Source organism: Mastomys coucha, unplaced genomic scaffold (assembly GCF_008632895.1).
Source record: "Mastomys coucha isolate ucsf_1 unplaced genomic scaffold, UCSF_Mcou_1 pScaffold15, whole genome shotgun sequence".
NCBI lineage: Eukaryota > Metazoa > Chordata > Mammalia > Rodentia > Muridae > Mastomys > Mastomys coucha.
In genome coordinates, this window is record NW_022196897.1 from 146,791,264 (window position 1) to 146,811,239 (window position 19,976).

Here is a 19,976-nt window from a genome sequence, read left to right on the forward strand (position 1 = left end):
GTAGACCAGGCTGGCCTCGAACTCAGAAATTGGCCTGTCTCTGCCTCCCAAGGGCTAGGATTAAAGGCGTGCGCCACCACTGCCCTGCTGCTTTTCACTTGCATACTCTGAGTTTGGGAAAATTGACTGTATTTTCTACCTATTTATCCTTTCCTCCCACTGCAAACCACTGATCTTTTTCCTATTTCTGCAAATCTGTCTTTTCTAAGACCTATCATAGAATCACAGAGCATGTGGATTCTACAACTTACTATTATGCAGTAAAGTGAAAGTACTAGCTTCTTTGCCTTCACTTGCACTAGCACTGAACTTCACCAGGTCAAATAGGACATTTTCAATGACTGCTTCCAAATTTCCACTGCTCTTAAACTATCTATTATAGCATATTCATCACAACTTTTAAATATATGCCTAACTTTCCCTCCAGATTACAAGCTCCTTGAAATCAAGCCCTACATTTTCTCCTCCTCCTCCTCCTCCTCCTCTTCCTCCTCCTCCTCCATCTCCTCCTTAACCTCCTCAGTCTCTATCAGTCAAGCACACAGTATACACTCACAGATGTTGAGTCAACAGTGACTAAAATACAGGAAAGGATTAGCTTCTCATAAGATAAAAGTCACAACCAGACAGAAAAGGATTTCACACAAACAGGTTAGGCTGAAAATGTCTATTAACCAACAGCTAGCCTCATTCACAAGCTACAATTAACATTTTAAACCAATCAACGCTTTAATCAAAAGTATTTCAAATGTGTCACAATGAAGAGTTAGAGAAAATAGCCTCTAATGGTCAGAAGACTGGGACTGGCTTAGAAACATGGGGACTAGCCACAGAAACAGGATGGCTAAAACCACATTCCATATCCATTAAATATTGATGGCCAGACCTTACCAGAATAGAGGCATTGAAATGAGCCTTTGATGTAGTTTCCACAGAAAGCCACCAACATGATTAAAGGACTAGAAAATGGACTAGAAAATGAGATTTATGGGCCATGGTCAGAGGAACAGAGACAACTTTGCCTAGACAAGAGAAAAGGCTGAAGAGTGACTTAATAGCCATTTTCAATCATTGTTATTACACAGACAACAGTAACCAGATGGTCTCCATTTCCACCAAAGACAGAATACTGAAAAGTACTTAAGCTGCAGCATAAAAAAAAAAAAAAGTTGTCTAGGTTAACAAAGAACCTGACAGTTAAGAAATAGAATCCAGTGAAACAGGCCCAGGGAGTATGGGGTATAGTATTTCTGAACCCTTTATTAGGCTGGAAAGCAGCAAAAGAGAAGGGCGTGTTCAAGCAGTCCTTTGTTTTTGTCTTTGTTTTTGTTTTTGTTTTGGTTTTCTGAGACAGGGTTTCTCTGTGTAGCCCTGGCTGTCCTGGAACTCACTCTGTAGACTAGGCTAGCCTCGAACTCAGAAATCTGCCTGCCTCTGCCTCCCAAGTGCTGGGATTAAAGGCGTGCAGCACCACTGCCCGGCCAAGCAGTCCTTTGTTGAGAGCCAATTATCAACTGGCTACTCAAAAGTTTTAACAAATAACCATAAGAAAGAAAAAAGAAGGTATGAACATTGAAGCACAGCACCCTCTGGTGTACATAACTGTCCTTCAATCAAGGAACATTCTTGAAGTTGTGCTTCTCAATATCTGAGATCCAAATCATGACAAAATTTAGACAAATGTACAAAGTTACTATAGGATTCATTTATAGCTATATCTTCTATTATCAAGCATATACCATGCACTCCCTTTGGAACAAGGATTACCATAAAGGCAACTTCAACTCCCATACTTAGTAGACACTGGTATCACCCAATAACCTTTTGAATGGTGAGTTCAGACTTTGGTACATCAGTTGTACCAAAGTTGGCATGTGAGCATTTCGTGTTGAGGCATGATAATACCATCTGTCAAATAATATGAATTTGACCAAAATTTTGAAGTGTATCTATCATGTACAAAAGTAAGGAAACAACACGCCTCTGATCTGTTATTGTATAATGCTACACACAGCCCTCACTACCACCTCAATCCTCCTAGAAACATATGATCAGGATATGCATGTTGGGCTATCCCACAACATGGTACCAACTTTGTCTTAGTTAGGGTTTTTATTGTTGTGATAAAACACCATGACCAAAAGCAATTTGGGAATGAAAGCGTTTATGCCATTTTACACTTACAGGTAACAAACCATCACAGAGGGAAGTCAAGGCAGGAATTCAAACAAAACAGGAACTGAAACAGAGGCCATGGAGGAGTGCTGCTTACTGGCTTGTCTCTAATGGCCTGTTTAGCTTTCTTTTTTTTTTTTTAATATTTATTTTATGTATATGAGTACACAGTAGCTGTCTTCAGACACAGCAGAAGAGGACGTCAGATGGTTGTGAGCCACCATGTGGTTGCTGGGGATTGATCTCAGGACCTCTGGAAGAGCAGTCAGTGTTCCTAGCCACTGAGCCATCTCTCCAGGCCCTAGCCTGCTTTCTTATGTCATTTAGGGCCTGCCCAAGGGTGGTACTACCCACAGTATGCTGGACCCCCTACATCAATCACTAAGAAAATGCTTGACAGACTTGCCTTTAAGCCAATCATATGGAAGCATTTTCTTAACCCAGAGTCCCTCTTCCCAAATGACTGTAGCATCTGTCAAAGGGACATAACTACACAACCCACTACTCTCTGCATCCCAAATAGTAACAAGCTCTGTGGACTCTTCATATGCTCTGTCTTTTTTGCCTTTATCTTTTTTATTTTTGCTTTTATCTTTTTTTTAATACAAAAGGCATTCAGCCAGAAATAAGTCAAGAACCTTCTGCCAGCTGGATGAAGTGGTACATGCCTGTAAAGCTAGCAACTGGGAGGCTGAGGCTAAAGAATTCTTCATTCAAGGTCCCTTTGGGCTACATAAATAGACTCTTTCTCAAAGTAAATGAGAATTTTAAAAATCCTCTATTTTAAAAAAGATTTATTGGGCTGGCGAGATAGCTCACCAAGTAAGAGTACTGATTGCTCTTCTGAAGGTCCTGAGTTCGGATCCCAGCAACCACATGGTGGCTCACAACCACCTGTAATGAGAGCTGACGCCCTCTTCTGGTGTGTCTGAAGACAGCTACAGTATATTACGCCAGAGAGAGCAGGGCTGGAGCAAGCGGGGCCAGCAGAGGTCCTGAGTTCAATTCCCAGCAGCCACACACATGATAGCTCACAGCCATCTGTACAGTTATTAAAAAAAAAAGATTTATTTATTTTTTATTTTGAATGTTTGAGTATTTTGTCTACATGTATGTATGTGTACCATATGCATGCCTGGTACCCATGGTGGCCAGAAGAGGGTATTGGATCCCTGGAACTGGAGTTCCAGATTGTAAGGACCCATGTGGGTACTGGAAATTGAACGCAGATCTTCTGAAAGAGAAGCAGGAACTAATCTTAGCTACTAAGTCATCTCTCTACTCCCTAAAAAGAATCTTTTATAGTCCTTTTCATATCTCTAGTCATCTTGGTACCAGATGGCAAGCAAGTTCATTCTCATGATATACATACTTCTTGCATGTGATTCACCTTGCCAAGAAGATGATGTGTTCTAGATGAGTCTCACAGTTTCACTGAGAGGGACAAACAGATGCAGGTAAAATTTAGAAGCTCATTGTTCTATGGGCTAACTTAAACAGAAAAGGCAATGGGAACACCAGAGAACAGTTAGCAAGTGTCCCTCAGGACACCAGGCAGAGTTCATATCCTGTGACAACAGGGCACAATGAATGAGAAGGAGTTGTGTAGACAGGAGAGAGGAATATGCTTCATTCTAGGTTAAAAGGCCCAAGGCTTAAAAATGGCTCAGTCACCTCTTAGAGAATGAAACCATGCAACACACTTCCTGGTATCCTGCCATCTCCTTGAGGAGTAACGAGAGAAGGGCCTGGAGCATACAAGCCTGCTACTATAGAGAGCAGCAGGCACCTAAGGGTCAGACAACACAAGAACCATCTCTGGTCTACAGCAGAGAGCCAGTCAGGGATGCAGAGTGGCTGCAAGCACACAGTGTGGCTGGGAAAATTGACAGTAATTTCTCTGACACCCTTCTTAGTTCCCTTGCCCAGCACAACCAGCAGCCTCATCCCAGACCCATCCCTACTTTTGCTGCACTGTATACTGCCTCAAACTCTCAAGCACAGTGTTCCTCCTCACCAAGATTTGTCTGAGCAAAGTCTGTAAAGCCTTATCACATTACACTATGGTAAGCAAGCAAAGTCTGGTGTCCAAGCTAAGCCACCATCTGGCACATGTGATTAGGATTTCAAGAACAGAACCCTGGACCTATAAACTGAATAGCACCCTCTGCCTAAATGACCTGTTTTGTTCCTCAAAGCCATCCAGCCTTCCTTTGGCTAATCACTTTCCTATCCCTTTATTTTATATTGATAAACTGTCTTCTAGCCTCCAAGATAGAGAAGGGACAGCTATTACTCCCTTCAGTTTGGAGTTACCTATTTCAAACTGAAGAACACCAAGCAAAAGGGTTTAGCTGGGGAAATGGCTTGTTGAGCACTCGGGAGGATGTTGAGTGTATGGCCTCCTGAGAGAAAAGAGAAACCCGACCCAGTACTGTAAAAGTAGGTCACTGCTTCAATAGCTGGCAGCACGCCCATCTTGTTTCTGACTCCAGTGTCACAAGAAAGGAACTGCCCAGTCTTAGAATAGGTGCTCCACCACCAGCTGGCCACCTCAGCCTGCCCTTCCAGCTGGCATTCTTAGAACCAGCACACAGGCCAGGGCACTGTGGAGCTCAGCAAGCCTTTGTCACTGCTGACATGAAATAGCAGATCTGGTGAGGTTTTTCTATTTTGTTTTGGACAAGCTGGGAGAGAGTTTAAGGCTGTCCTGTGAGTATTTCCTCAAACTTATTAGCAGGGTTCAATGAGTAGAGTTCAACTAGATCAAGCCTGAGAGTTCAAGGCTGTCTTGTGAGTATTTCCTCAAACTTATTAGCAGGGTTCAATGAGTAGAGTTCAACTAGATCACTGCAGTGTATGCCAGCAGCCTTGGCTGCTAAGGCATCAAAATTCTGGCTTATTTTTTGGGGAAAAAAAGCTGTGTTTTTCCCAAAGAGGGGGGAAAGCTAAGAATTACTGATGGAGAATATCAAATACCAGTAGACTATAAATAATGAACTTTTTTTGTAGAAACTTACATAATAATATTAACCTTTGCTCATTATGGAAAACACATGACAAAAAAAAACTGACTTTGTTGGTTTACCTAAGTTTATATTTAATCAATCAAAGCAGCAGTGCAAGTAAAGTCAAGTGTGCCTATAATCCCAACTCTTAGAAGACTGAAGCAGGAGTACTGCCGCAAGTTTAAAGACTAAGAGTGAAATCTTGTCTCATAATAAAACAATAAAGGTAAGACTTGAAAAGCATCAAAATATATAGGCAAGTTGTTATTTTGCAAAATTGTGTTCATCTAGACTGACTGCCTTGCAAGGTAAAGCCCTCAAGTTCCTAGGCTCCTTTTTTATGGTCAGAGCCACTGATGTATTAAAAATGGAAGGTTATATATCTACCAAATGCCATATGATTCCAAGTTGCAAGTAAGAAACCCAAGTTAAGATGGCACACAATAAAGGAGGGTTCTGACATGTGAAACAAAGTTCAGTGCTGGGTGGCTTCAGTTTGACTTAGGCATTGTGTGATTAAAAAAACCAAAGGCTTCTACATTGTTAGTCTATCCTAAGGGTAGCTTCCCTAATCAAGGTAACAAACAACAGTCCCAGGCTTCCATTCCCCCCACATCTAGGTCAGAAGGAAGGCTGGCTTTGGGGGTAGGGCTGTTACAAGGCTGGGAACTGTTTTTTGTTGCTGTTGTTGTTTTTGTTTTGTTTGTTGTTTTTTCCTCCCAGCTCCTTACAAAATTTCTGGAGTTTCTGGATCATAGCCAGCCCTAAACTCTCCACTGGCACTATGGCCATTGGATTCATCAAGGGGTAACATGTGGGGTTGCATGGCTTAGTTAAGTAATCAATACCCAAGGTTAGAAGTCAGAAGGAGACCAGTCCTTTTTGTATGAGAATGAAAACATGATTTGCTGATACAGAGAGGGAGGAGGGAGAGAGGAGGAAGGACATGGTGAAAAAGACAAGTACAGAGTAGTCTCTTCATCTGATACATAATTTGACCCTCAGAGTCCTAATATTAAGAGAAATGTACTTTGAGTGGTACTGTTTCATTACTTAATAATCATAAATACTTATGCCTGTCCAGAGGCAATTCTTCCTGGGGGACATTCAAGTGGAAGCATGCCTTGGAGCTCTGTGTATAAAAGCAGGCAAGGGGACAAGTGAACTGCATGCAAAAGCTATGCTTACATTGCTCTCAAGAAGGCAAGGCACAGACAGGAAGTCATTATTAACAGGCATTGTTTTAGTAGCTGGCTTGGATGATGTGGTCAGATCCTTCCCTTCAAATGATCTTACTTAGGAATGGTAAGGTAAGGACTGGCGTATCTTAGATTCCTTCATAAGAACAAGATTTCAGAAAATGAGCTCAAACATTACCTCTCTACATTGTTTCAAACTATTTTTGTTTTTGTTTTGGTTTTGGTTTTGTTTTTTTTTGAGACAGGGTTTCTCTGTGTAGCCTTGGCTGTCCTGGAACTCACTCTGTAGACCAGGCTGGCCTTGAGCTCAGAAATCTGCCTGCCTCTGCCTCCCAAGTGCTGGAATTAAAGTCGTGCACCACCACCGCCTGGCTGTTTCAAACTATTGTTATTTCAGACAGTTCTCTCCGTGTGTGTGTGTGTGTGTGTGTGTGTGTGTGTGTGTGTGTATGCCAAAAAATGACTATGTGTGTGTGTATGTGAGATATAGATATATATTTTTTTAAATAAAAAAGATTGAGTGCTCCTGTATATTTAGCTCAGGTAGATACAGGAAGAATTCAAAGCTAACAGAGTGCCTGTCTTCAAACACTACTGCCACTGCCATCACCATTCACTAAACAAAATCACTGTAGGTGCTCACCAACTTCCTTACATTTGTTTTCTCACTTATTTTGAGTCTTGCAATAATGCCATGAATTAAATATCAACACAGCTTTACATGGTAGGATAATAAAGCTTCAAAAGCTAAGTAACTTGACTTAGGTCATACAAGCAAGAAGCAACAGCTGGGAGTCAAAGCCAGCTATTTCAGGTTCCAGTGCTTCTCTATTTAAATCACAGCACAACACTTCTGGCTGTCAAGAAGAAAAACACAAAAGTCCCATGAGAATGAATGGTACAAGAAAACAGACTTCAATGCTGAGATAAGTCCTGAGATAACAGTGTTCCTTCTGAGGAGTCAGAGAGGCAAACAGGGTGAGGAAGTGCTCCATGTACTTCTAGTAGTTACCTGACCCTGCTGATGCTAATGTCTAAACACCAGACATATCAGTCTCTGACCTCTGACCCTTCTTTAGATACTGATAAAGTTGAAGATCAATATTTCATATGCCTTAAGGCCTTTGCTCTCTTTAATAAAGGAGTCAGTTCTTCCTCTGATATGCACAGACTTCCCCTCTGTTCTGTAGGTATGAACACACCCAGTGGGATTGACTTTGAAACTCTCTGAACAAATATTAGATGGGATTTGAATGTTATAGCCCTTTCTCTAAGAGTATATATGAAAATGACTATATTGTCAATTGTCACCAGCATGCTAATGCTATGGGAAAAAAATAACTTATCATAATAATTGTCTGAACAAAGGTAATACTGTCTTGATCTGTAACATATGCTGGTCTCTATGTAACAAAAATTTGTGGGGCAATGTCCTTATCATGCCTCAGAAATTTTACAAAACAACTGTCTTTAACCTACTTCAGGTCATTGCAGACCTCCTAACCTTCAGGATATGTTTCTAGTGTCCTAATATCCCAGGAAAAAAAATCTATAAAAATGGAAAGCTGGGTGCCGAGGCTTAAGCCTATAATACTAATACTCAGGAGACAGTACAATTGTTAGATGCTTGAGACTGGCCTAGGCTGCATAGGATTCAGTCATAAAACAAAACACTAGTCATATGGGGTTGGGTGTCCTGTGCTTCCATGGAGTAAAGAAAATCACTACACTTTTTAGTATTTCTACAGTAAAGGGATCACTGTTATTAGGAGGAATGCTGGGTAGCTATCTGGAATCTAGGCCACTACTATCTAGACAAGAACAAACAATGACATTTTCTGTGTGTGCTACCTACCTACTATCCTGGTCACAACTGGAATCCAGGCTTCATTTTCCAGTTCTAAGATACATCTAAATGTGGTAGGTTCTCTGCTGACATCTTCTCATAGTCTGAATCTCAGGAAGCCAACATTGTCTCTATCTTACCTATGTGGACCCTGAACTGAGAAGGTATGAGCTGAGTCCTTTGGTCATTTTTCAATGTGCTCCTTACTCTTCTTTTTTTTTTTTTCTTTTTTTTTTTTTTTTTTTTTTTTTTTTTTTTTTTTGAGACAGGGTTTCTCTGTATAGCCCTGGCTGTCCTGGGACTCACTCTGTAGACCAGGCTGGCCTCGAACTCAGAAATCCACCTGCCTCTGCCTCCCAAGTGCTGGGATTAAAGGCGTGAGCCACCACTGCCTGGCGCTCCTTACTCTTCTTAATGCCAAGGTTTAGGCCCTTGAAATATTTTTGTTTTTATATATAAATATTATACAGCAACAGCACATTGGATTTGATAAATGATCATCACCATTCCAAACAAGCTATTACTCTGCTCTGGAAAGAACAAGTCATTGGGGGCTATCAAAGCAGCATGGAGAAGGGCTGCAATGAACTGACACTGCAGGTAAGAACCTAAGGGAGGATCCACTCTTGCTTGGGAAGGGAATGAAGGAAGACTTGAGAGAGGTGAGGTCACTGAGGGAAAGGAGCAGCTGCTGAGATTAGCAAAACTCCTTAGTGTCACAGAGGTAAGCAGGGCAGCATCAGACCCTGAGTCAGAGCTTGCTACTAATGAAAAATTGCAACAGGAGGCTCTACATTTGGGAATGGAGTACTGTCCTGTATATTGTAGGGTGTGTCACTATATCCCTGGCCTTTACTCACTAGAAACCTGTAGCTTTCCATAATACCCAAGTAGTGATAACCTATCAAGATTTGAGGCTCTTCCGAATGCCCCTAGATGAACGATTCTCTCTTTAGGTAAAGATGTAACAGAAGGGGTGGTCTGGGCAGGTGCAGAGTAAGGAGAGGCCGAGAGCCAGAGGAAAGGCAAAGAGATGCTGTTGCAAGGACTCTCTCACAAGTGCCTCAGACGTGGACTCTGACAAGATGAAGTGCCCAGCCAGTAAGTACCCATGATGGGGGCTTGGTAGAAAAAGAACCCGGCCTAAGCCTACATAAGACAGGAACAGACTCTAGAACTGGGCAGCTTGGCAAGGTCAAATACTCTTTTTCCTCTTTTGAGTAAAAAGAAGTATGAAAAGACATGCCGCAAGAAAGTCAAGAATATGGCATTTTCAGCTGTTTGGGAGAATTGAGTGGTCCTGGATTAGGAGAAATTTTGATCTAGGATATGCTTATGAGAGCAATCCACCCTTACCTTCTCAAGCCAGCTCCTTTCCCATCCCATCTCATCCTTGGCCTGCTGAACAGTAAAAAAGAGAGTGGGGATACACATTCCTGGGAGACAGAAAGGAAAGAGGAGGAAGAAAGTGAAGATGAGAGAATTTTGAGGTACTGAATATATAGTGGACTTCATGAATGGGACTGTATTTCTCAGCAAAATGAAAAAAGGCAGAACTAGGGTATAAAGGCTGAGCAAAGGAAAATGGAGAAAGGAATAGCTGCAGAATGCTCACTGCATAGCAATGTGGGGAAAGCCCATTACCTGCATCACCACATCTAGCGTTGACACTATCATGTAATTCTCAAACATGGAACAGGCATTAACATGTTTTTATAGCAGAAGTACAAAGAAGCAAAGTTACAGATAAGGGAGCCCATGGTACGACCAGTGCCCCAGGCATGGTTAGAAGATTTCTCCTTGCTGTGTCATCTCAGGTCTAGTATACAACAAAGCCTTTTACTCTATGTGAGCTGGGACTACTTGCATACAGGTCTGTGTGCTCCAGTGAACTAGCACCAGACTGCAATTAGGATTCCTTGTTTTCAGTGGCCTCTTATGTGCCAAGCCTAACAGCCATCAAGGAAGCAAGTGACAAAGGACCACAGAGGCCTCGCTGTCTGGATTCACAGCATACTAACAAGCACACTCAGTTACATAAATGCCTCTCCTGCTATGCTATCATCCGCTAGAAGAAAGCAGGACTAGCTTTCCTCTCCTGAGCTATGTATAATCCAGACTTTGAACAGGGGACTGTGCTCCAGCTCCAGCTCTGCTACATTAAGTATCAAGTCCCCCTAAAGGCCTAGCATTTTTACCAGTGATGGTACTCAATAATACAGGCTGAGCACTGAGATACTTACGTTTAGATACTTTACTCAGATTTTCTATCTTCACAACATTCATTATCTTTTGCTCCACTAGAGGAACATGCAAAATAATTTGAGAAATGGGATGCTAAGAAGACAGTTGGTATAAGTACAATCTTGATTCTAAACTGTGAGCATACAGTCCCAAATGGCTGTGGATTTTACTCTGGTACTCAACAGAAAATGGCTAGCCAATCTTGAGGAGCCATATTTGCCTTTAATGTCTGTTTCCTAGGAGCTAACCCCAGAACACATGCTGTCATGATTGAAGGGTGAATGAAATAAACAGAAAACTATTAATTTGTCTTGGGGTTGACTAAAGCTGAGCTCTGTATAATAATCCCCCCTTTTAAATAGTTCCCTGAAAAATGTGTCTTTCTGAACCATCTTAGAGCATACACTTATCAAAAAGTGATTCCCTGCTAATATTCACATTAGTCCTAAATGGTTCTTTAGTTTCTGAAGGCCAATGTTTGTTGTTCTCTTAGAAAGTGTTATACATACACTGAACACTGAAACTTGCATGTTTTAGGGCTGGTGAGATGGTTCAATGGGTAAGGGTACTTGGCACCAAGCCTGATGACCTGAGTTTCATAACTAAAAGCCATATGGTGGAAGGAAAAAACAAGTTCTGGAGAGCGGTCTGCTGACCTCCATACTCACTGTAGCCCACATGGTCACATAAAAAAACAAAATTATAATAATATTAAATTCAATCAGTCAGTAATTTTTAAAAGTTATTTACACTCATGCTTTGCCAGTTTGATTGGGCCTTTTCCCAAAGCAATTCTTACACAAGTTAAGATTTTTAAAATGTCAATTGTATTAGCATTAGTACTAGTATCTAAGTCTAAGTAGATGATTATCTATAGGTGTAAACTCTTAGAAAGAATTATACAAGGCTAGACGTCCTGAAGCCAGCCTGTAAGCACAGCACTAGGGAAGCAGAAACAGGCAGGAGAACCACTGCAAGTGTGAGGTCAGCCTGGTTAATATAGGAAGTTCTAGGTCAGTCAGGAACATAGCTCTGTCTCAACTACATACATAGATGCATGAAAAAGAATATGTATACATTTTGAGGCTTGTTCAACACTGGTTACTCAGCTGTATCAGGTTCTATCCAAGAGTGGGCACGCCATTATGTTTGAAGACAGATAAACTGGGGTCCAACTCTGACTTGGCTGCTTCCTTGTACGGGATACTTAGGTTTGGGGAAACACTGAATCTCCCAAAACTAGGCTTTCTCTGCTATAATATCTGAGTCTACTACATTGGACACGGTGGTGTAAATGAGTCTTTGACAGCATGTTGAGAGTTCAGGAGGCTTCTCGTCCCCTGCCTCCTTTCTTCACCAAGGTCACCCCGACCAATGTCCTTGCTGCAGAGATTTCAGTGACCTACACTGCCTGCACCTGTGCTCACCATATGGTCTTCTAAGTCAAAACAAATTCCTTCCCAGAACACAGCTCACTGTTTCTACTGACTCCATGCAGAAACCACTTCAGCCCGGCATCATGGCCCTTCCTTAGTTTGGTTCAACCTGCATTTTCTATGCTTAAACATACTTTTTCCTCACCCTGTTCTGCCCAAGCCAATCTCTGGTTTCTGGAATATCTACAGCCCTACTGCCGATGGGAGACATTCTAGGCTATTTCATGCCATGACTGAGATGTATAGTACACAATCCTTAGTCAGCTCCTTCCCCCACTCCCTTCCCCACTCTTACGTTAGATCCAAGTGGAATTCTACTAGTACCCTAAACCCCAGAGTATCTCATTACTCCAAAACTTTAAAGCCATATTTTCCCAGAGGCTTTTTTTTTTAAAAAGAAAGAAAGCTTCTTGAGTATACTGCAGGACAAGCTGAGCAGCAACAAGACCCTCCCATCTGGCAGACTCCTAAATAGTCTCCTAACAATCTTAAACAGCATTGATCAAAAAGCTAAAAAAAAAAAGCCCTTATAAATGCCCTCATTTCTATCAATCACTCTGTCAAATACTATGATTTATGTGTTTTCTATTATGATACCTGCCTCACAATTGTGTAAAATGTTTCACGTTTTCTTCTAATTCACTGGCTGTCATCAGTGTCTTCTTTGGAGGGTGGGCCAGCACTCAGCCTTCCAAGGTGCCATCAATCAGTGTCTGTATGCAGAGCAGAAGCTGCACCCACCCTGATGGGCAGATCAGATGAAGTGCACCTCTTCATGCCCAAGCATAGTCCCAGGGGACAATGGAACAGCAGAGAGAATTCCTCTATACTCCTGTTTAAATAGTTAAAATGTTCATGCTCACCAGAACACAGGAAGAAAACCCTTTTCATCTGTTCACAACTCACTCTAGAAAGTCAATTATATTTAACTAAAGTCAGTGTAGCTCAAAAGCATATTTCTCTCCCCAAAAGCTCATTCTTTTGTGAGTCCCTTGCTTTGTAGAAATGAACACGGGCAATCATCTTTGCAGGTCCTGCTGATGCCAGTTTATGGCTGTGTTTTTCTGCTCACTGAACTGGCTCATTCCTTCAAGAGAACAAACTGTTCTGCACTGAAGCAGGAATTGGCTGGGTTCTAACAAAAAGATACCCCCCCCAGTGTTTTTTTGCAAAAGACCCAAGTCAATTTATAGCCAAGTAACAAAAGGTCAGAAAGGTTAGTTAAGCAATGAGCGTAATTCCTGTGTGTCACAGCCAATAAAGGAAATGGGTGGGAATAAATAGTATGCAATTTTAACCTGAAATCATTTGTGCAAAATTACTATTGTAAACTACATAAAACAGTCTCTGGCTTCCAATGTTAGGAATTATTCTGATTTTTCAAAAGCATATTTACTGTGGAAGAACTGAGATGACCTCAAGTCTTTTGTTTGCAAGAAAAGAATATCAAAACTCATAAATAAGAATATTTTTCAGTGCATAAATTTAAATACTCACATAAAAATTAAATATCTTATAGTTATCTGATGGGTACAACTTACATAGTTGAATTTAAAATAAAATCCCTGTCAACAGGGATTTGGCACTGATCAAAAAGCTAAGAAAAGTCCCTACAAAACTACAGTTTATTTGTCTTAACTGTTCTAAAGGTATAAAAACATACTGTATTATTCAGCAAGTGTAAGAACAAGGAAGGGGCTGCCTTTTTAAAGCAGACATGAAAAATCCATCAACAGCCAGGCAAGGGAAAGACAGATAGGAAACAGCCTCCCATGGTCTGTTCAGTAAGAAAGCTTTTCAGACCCTGAGGCTGCTAGAAACCCTCCCCCAGAAGTTCCTCATCCACTTTAGGAAGTTTAAAGTTGTAACTGCTGAAAACAATCATATTATCTAAAAGATGACTGACCAAACAGAACAGTGAGTGCCATGAGCTGGACAACATGGATAAGCCATGAGCTCACGTCTCACCTACCTCTCTCTAAGTACAATGGGAGTAACACAAGAGGCAATCAAAGGGTGTTGGAAAGACAGAGGAAGGAAGGCAAATGGTTAACAACCCAGGAACAACATGCAGCTGGGCATGTTATAATACCTCTCCATCACACAACAGAAAAAGGTGGCAGGCTCAATGCTTCCCAACCCCCAACTTAGCAACAGAAGGCAGCCGAATAGGAGCTCTATCGACAATACCAGGCCAGCTGCCAACACTAACTAGCAGAATACCTCATGTCCAGCTGAAAATAAATAAATAGTCAGGCTAGGGAAATGCCCTCACTTTCTCTACAGAGTCCCCAGAAGTCCCCTTCATCCCAGTGAGACTTCCTCTCCTTACACACAGGCACCAGCAGCATGGCCTGGAGAAACATTATTTAATATTCTATCAATAAGGCCCAATGGGATCATCCAGCAGTACCACAGGAACTAAGCAAACCAAAGAGTTTGCAATCTACTGGGACTGCAAAACATGGTGACTCAACAGCAAATTAAGACACAGATTCTCCCAGTGTTGTAGAAACACTGTTCACAACAGTGAAAATTACTGGTCCTAACCAGAACCAGGAAAATCACAACCTGAATGACAAAATACAGTCAACTAATCCCAAAGCAGCCATCAGAAAAACATTTCAGCAAGCAATTACAAGGACCCCTCCTCTTCATAACAAGATCTCCTATAAGTTTTCTGACCTTCATATATGTGCCATGGCATGTTCAGCTCTCCCTGTAAATAAGCTTAGTGTTTAAAAACCAATGAACAAATACTGACTTCTATATCATGACATGCATATAAGTACCTAGGGGAGAGATACATCAAAAACACAATGGGTAAATGGTTGGAGAACAGGGAGTAGGAAGTACATGAAGAGAAATATTAATGGGTGAGACAGTGGTAGATGTGTGGTTTCTCACCATATAGTCTTACTTCTCTACAGTAACTTTGCAAGTTTTAATGGTAAAATGTTAGAAAGAGAAGAAAGCAATCACAATTGGGTAGGGGGAGGGAGGGAGAGACCTAGGAGGGAAAGTGGATGGGAGGGCAGGAGTTAGAGGGAGAGGGGAACCTGATCTGGTATTGGGCAAGGGAAAAGGACTGAAGTCCTGAGGGCCAGCAGAAAGAATGGAAACAGGCAACCTCGGGAAATAGGGGGTTGGGAGGATCCTCCAGAATGCACCAGAGATTGGGAGGTGAGAGGCTCTCTGGGCTCAAAGAGAGGGACCTTAGATGAAATGCCCCACAGTAGGGAGAGGGAACTTACAGAGCCCACCTCCAGCAGGAAGAGAGAACATCAAGTGAGCGATGATGGAGTTGTCATCCTACAGTCACATCTCTGACCCATAATTGTTCCTGTCTGAAAGAATTACAAGGATGTAAATGGAGAGGAAACTGAGGAAAAGAAGGTCCAGCAACAGGCCCAAAGTGGGATCCAGCTCAAGGAGAAGTCCCAAGGCTGGACATTATTACAGAGGCTATGGAGTGCTCATAAAAAAGGACCTATCATGACTGCCCTACGAAAGACCCAACAAGCAGCTGAAAGAGTCAGACGAAGATATTTGCACCCAACCAATGGATAGAAGCAACTGACCCCTGTTGTTGAATTAGGGAAGGCTGATTAGAAGCTGAGGAGAAGGGCGATCCTATAGGAGGAACAGCAGTCTCAATTAATCTGGACCCCAGAGATCTCTCAAACATGGACCACCAAACAGACAGCATACATCAGCTGATATGAGGCCCCCAACACACATACAGTAGAGGATTTCTGGGTCTGTGTTCATTCAGAGATGATGCACCTAACCCTCAAGAGACTGGAGGCCCCAGGGAATTTAGAAGTCAGGTGGAGTTGGGGGTGGAGACATCCATGTGGAGATGGGGTGGGGAGGATGTATGGGATGTGGAACAGTTGGAAGGTGGATGGGGGGGGAAATAAAATATGGAGTGTAAAAAATAAATTAATTAAAAAAATACTTAAAAAATAGAAGACACTCAGTACACCTTTCCCTCTTCTTACACCCTTTCCCTGTAGTTTTCATTCATTCCTCATTCATCTCTTAAATCTTACTAGGCCACACTGTAATGTTGCTTACCACAAGATGTTCAACTCCAATCCCTCTGAACGTCAGTTTCCTCACCTACAGGACAACTGTGTGTGCTGTATGGGCTTTGTGTGAGGATGGGTGAAGTAATAAATAACACAACCTAGTGCCTGCCACATAAGCAACATCCATAAACACTGTTGAGGTTTGGTCTGCTGCTATGTATTGTAATATGAAAACTCCCCTTCCCAAGGTCTGGATGCCCCCAGGGATGAGGAAATCTTCATGTAAACCAAGTGATGCTATGTTACCTTATTCCTTAATTTTATACTATTGGTTGAATAAAGATGCCTACAGCCTATAGCTTGACAGAAGAGAAGTAGGTAGGGTTTTGGTTCCTGAGCTTGGGGTCTGAGGCAGGACCATGCACAAGGGGAACAGAGAGAAAAGGTGGAGAGAAGAGAAGAAGCCATGGGGTAAACAATTGTGAGGACTGGCTATGAAGGCTGGCCAGTCTGAGTGGTCCAGACAGATTATGGCAAGTCATATCTTGGGGTTTTGGCAGGGCAGTTGACATAATAGCATAGCAGATAGATACCTGTTCAGCTCTAGTGCTGATTAAGGCTTATTATGAATATAAACATTTTCTATCTTTTATCTGGAAACAAAATGAACAAAGTGGGTAGAAACCCCAAATTGAGATTTGAAATTATTACAACAAAACACTAGCTTTTTTTTTTTTTTTTTTTTTTTTTTTTTTTTTTTTTTTGGTTTTTCGAGACAGGGTTTCTCTGTATAGCCTTGGCTGTCCTGGAGCTCACTCTGTAGACTAGGCTGGCCTCGAACTTAGAAATCCGCCCACCTCTGCCTCCCAAGTGCTGGGATTAAAGGTGTGCGCCACCACCACCCGGCAACACTAGCTTTTTGTATGTCACTATGTCACACAATGTAAAGCATGGGCACTACCACAAACATTCCAAGTAGTGCTTAAAAGCTCTGTATACTGACTTCTTGCCTGCCTTACAATCTCAACTTCACTACAATTACCTTTGTAGCTTTGGGCAACATCTTTAATCTTTCTATGCTTCATTTCCTCATCTGTGAAACAAGAATAATGTTATGTTACTCTCACAGCATTATTATGACAAATAAAAATAAAGGTACAGTGTTCAGGTGATGGCTAGAATATTAAACACTGATATTAAGAACTTGCTATTCTGGGCACCAGATGACAGAAAGATGAAGACACGCAGCTGTCAACTTGGGGATTTGGTAATTCAGGATAGAAGATGATCATGCCAGTAGTTGTGGTCATCACCTGTCAGCCTGTGGAGTGTGTTTCAGGAGAGGTACTACACTGGGTTTGGAAAACCCAAGGGAGAGAATGATGGGGTAAAGAAGGACAGAGTCAGGTATGGTGGCACACACCTACAATCGTGGCACTTGCGAGGCAGTGGCATGAGTTCAAGGTCAGCCTTGGCTACAGCGAGTTTGAGGTTAATGATGACTACATGAAGCTATGTTTCAGAAACCCCAAAAGGGAAAAGAGAGTGAAATGTACCAAAGGCCGCTTCCCAGGGAGGATGGTAACTGAAGAGCCAGGATGTGCAGAGTGCATAGCACTGGCTGTTAAGAGACTAACAAGGCAGGCTGGCTGTAAGATCCACCGCTGAGAAGAGGTGGGTCAAAGCTCAGCTGGCGAACATAGACTTTGCCCTGAAAAGTAACTAGAAAGAACAAACACATTCATCCAAACAGGCTACTGGACTGCAAACTAACTATGTCAACCAATAATGGATCCTTGATATTTTTTTCCTCCTACTTCAGCTTCTAAGTTGTAGGGTGCTCGGATTACAGGGTGGACCTTCATTGCCTAGCTTTGACTATAACCTTGATATAGAAAAACTAACCATTTATAACATCTATTTTTCCAACTCGAGTTATGAAGAGCTATCTCTACTAAATAAAAAAGTCAGAAGCCTCTGACACAGAGGCCTTGGAAGAGGCTATGAGTGCTCTGGAGTCGGGTGAGATGCTACTGCTCTACTTGGTTCACTGCTTTGAGGTTACAGCTTGGAATCTGACCCAGGAGATTAAACTCAGGAAGAGAGAAATGTCCACACAGCAACAGAAAAAGTTGGCTCCCTCTGGATGCTGCCGGCTGGCTACACTGCCTTAGTTAAACACATTTGCTAGGCTTTAGTAAACACATTTCGGATTGTCATATGCACTGAGCAAACCCACAAAGCTTTACCGAAATATCTTCAGAATCATAGCCTGAGGGGAGCAGTCATGGCAAGGGCTGGTTTTATGATCAAAGGGACAAAATGCTGGCTCAAAATTACATAAATCAACCTATACGTGAAAATATCTTTTCCACACTGCTGCAAGGAAGTTAAAACACTAGTTGATTTTAGTATTAAATAAAAGGCATGCATTTGTAGACATCAAGGTGACTTAGTGAAGGCACTTCTGAGAGAGACACATGAGCTGGCTAATGCACATTAGGAGGGCAGTTTTCTTGCCTGTGAGCACCATGAGGGCAGGACTATGACAAGCATGCTCTGTATTATCAGGACCTAACCATGGTGCTCACAGAACATTAACCCAACCAAGTATGTCCAACTCAGCTTTGTTAAGTTCAAAATCTAATTTTTTTTTTTAGTTGAATAAGAGATTAGTCAATTCACAACTGGGTAGGAAAGAACTAGCTAAATACCAACTAAACTCTAGAGATGAAGTAGACCCTGACTATGAGACTTTCTTAGAGCATCACTGGTACATTACTCACCTAGAGCCTCTGGCAAACAGAATTCTAAGTTAGGCTGGTGCCTCAGAAACAAATTCAAAGCTCCTTAAGGCCTTTTACTTGCATATCTAGCATGCTCAGCTTCACCGAATGTCTGCCCTGGGCCTGACTTCTCTCTTCCCACAGATAAACTAGATGTTCTTACAGAGCCCTCCCCTCCAAACCCAAGATTCCATGTAGACTCCCAGTCTGCTTTCCTATTAGACCACGATCTAAATATGATATAACCCCCTGGCCTTTTCAGGTTTTTCTATATATAGTGATCTAGTTTGGCTGTTTCCCAATGACCAAGGAGGGACTTCATAGGCTTCTAGAAGACACGGTCTTCAAATAATCTTAGTATCAGCAGCAAACACTATATTCAGAGAATTCCAGGGATCCAAAGATCTTGGCACCCATAATTTTATGTAAGTATGGTTTGGAATTTTTTTCCCATTTAAATACAGTATCTATCTATCTATCTATCTATCTATCTATCTATCTATCTATCTATCTACCTACCTACCTACCTACCTACCTAACTTTTGGAGATAGGGTTTCTCTATGTTATAGAGCTCTAGCAATCCAGGACTCACGTTGTAGACCAGGCTAACCTAAATTCATAGAGATCCACTTGCCTCTGCCTCACAAGTGCTGGAACTAAAGGCATGCACCACCACACCCAACTGAAGTACAGTGTCTTGCAATGACTAAGTTCATGATCACTTTGCTCTATAAAATGTTCAGAGATACTTCCCATGGGCATGGCTTTTCATTACTATATCCTTGAAAAGTGTCTAGAAAATTAGATGCATTAGAAAATGAGCCTAGACACAAGACCATGGAAAGTTACTGGTAGCATCTACTCAGTCACTCACAAGGATTCAATCGTAATCTTTCTTTTTCTTTTTTTTTCTTTTTATATTATGTATTTATTTATTTATTTTTTAACTTCTATTGCATTATGATGAGAAAAGTTACATGATTTCAATTTATCTGAATTTGTTAATATTTAAGAATGTATTTTAGCCCACAACACCCAGAGGAAGCTCCACTCCCAGGCGCTCTGACACACCCAGGATCTAGGTGAGCAGGAACAAACATCTGTCCCAACACTAAGAGTAACTGGGACCAGCTTGACCAGGCACACAAGAACTCCACCAGCCCAGTGACTCTGGTTCCGTCCAGTCTGTCTGGGTTAGTGTTCTGAGCAGACCTTGGGCACAAGCTCTGCAGCCAGTCCCACAACAC

At 41.8% G+C, this 19,976-nt stretch overlaps 1 protein-coding gene across 11 annotated transcripts in view; it reads right to left on the minus strand.

Moving 5' to 3' along the window:
• Positions 1-19,976, minus strand: part of Zhx3 (zinc fingers and homeoboxes 3) — a 121,198-nt gene that overhangs the window by 34,167 nt on the left and 67,055 nt on the right. Inside the window, exon 3 of one of the 11 annotated variants that reach the window (XM_031372605.1) lies at positions 15,163-15,255. The exons of 9 other annotated variants lie outside the window; for them this stretch is intronic. The gene's annotated coding sequence lies outside the window, so the exon portion shown is untranslated. Of the gene's footprint in view, positions 1-15,162; positions 15,256-16,984; positions 17,036-19,976 lie in introns of all 11 variants that reach the window. One more of the 11 variants, XM_031372604.1, reaches the window with a different exon arrangement.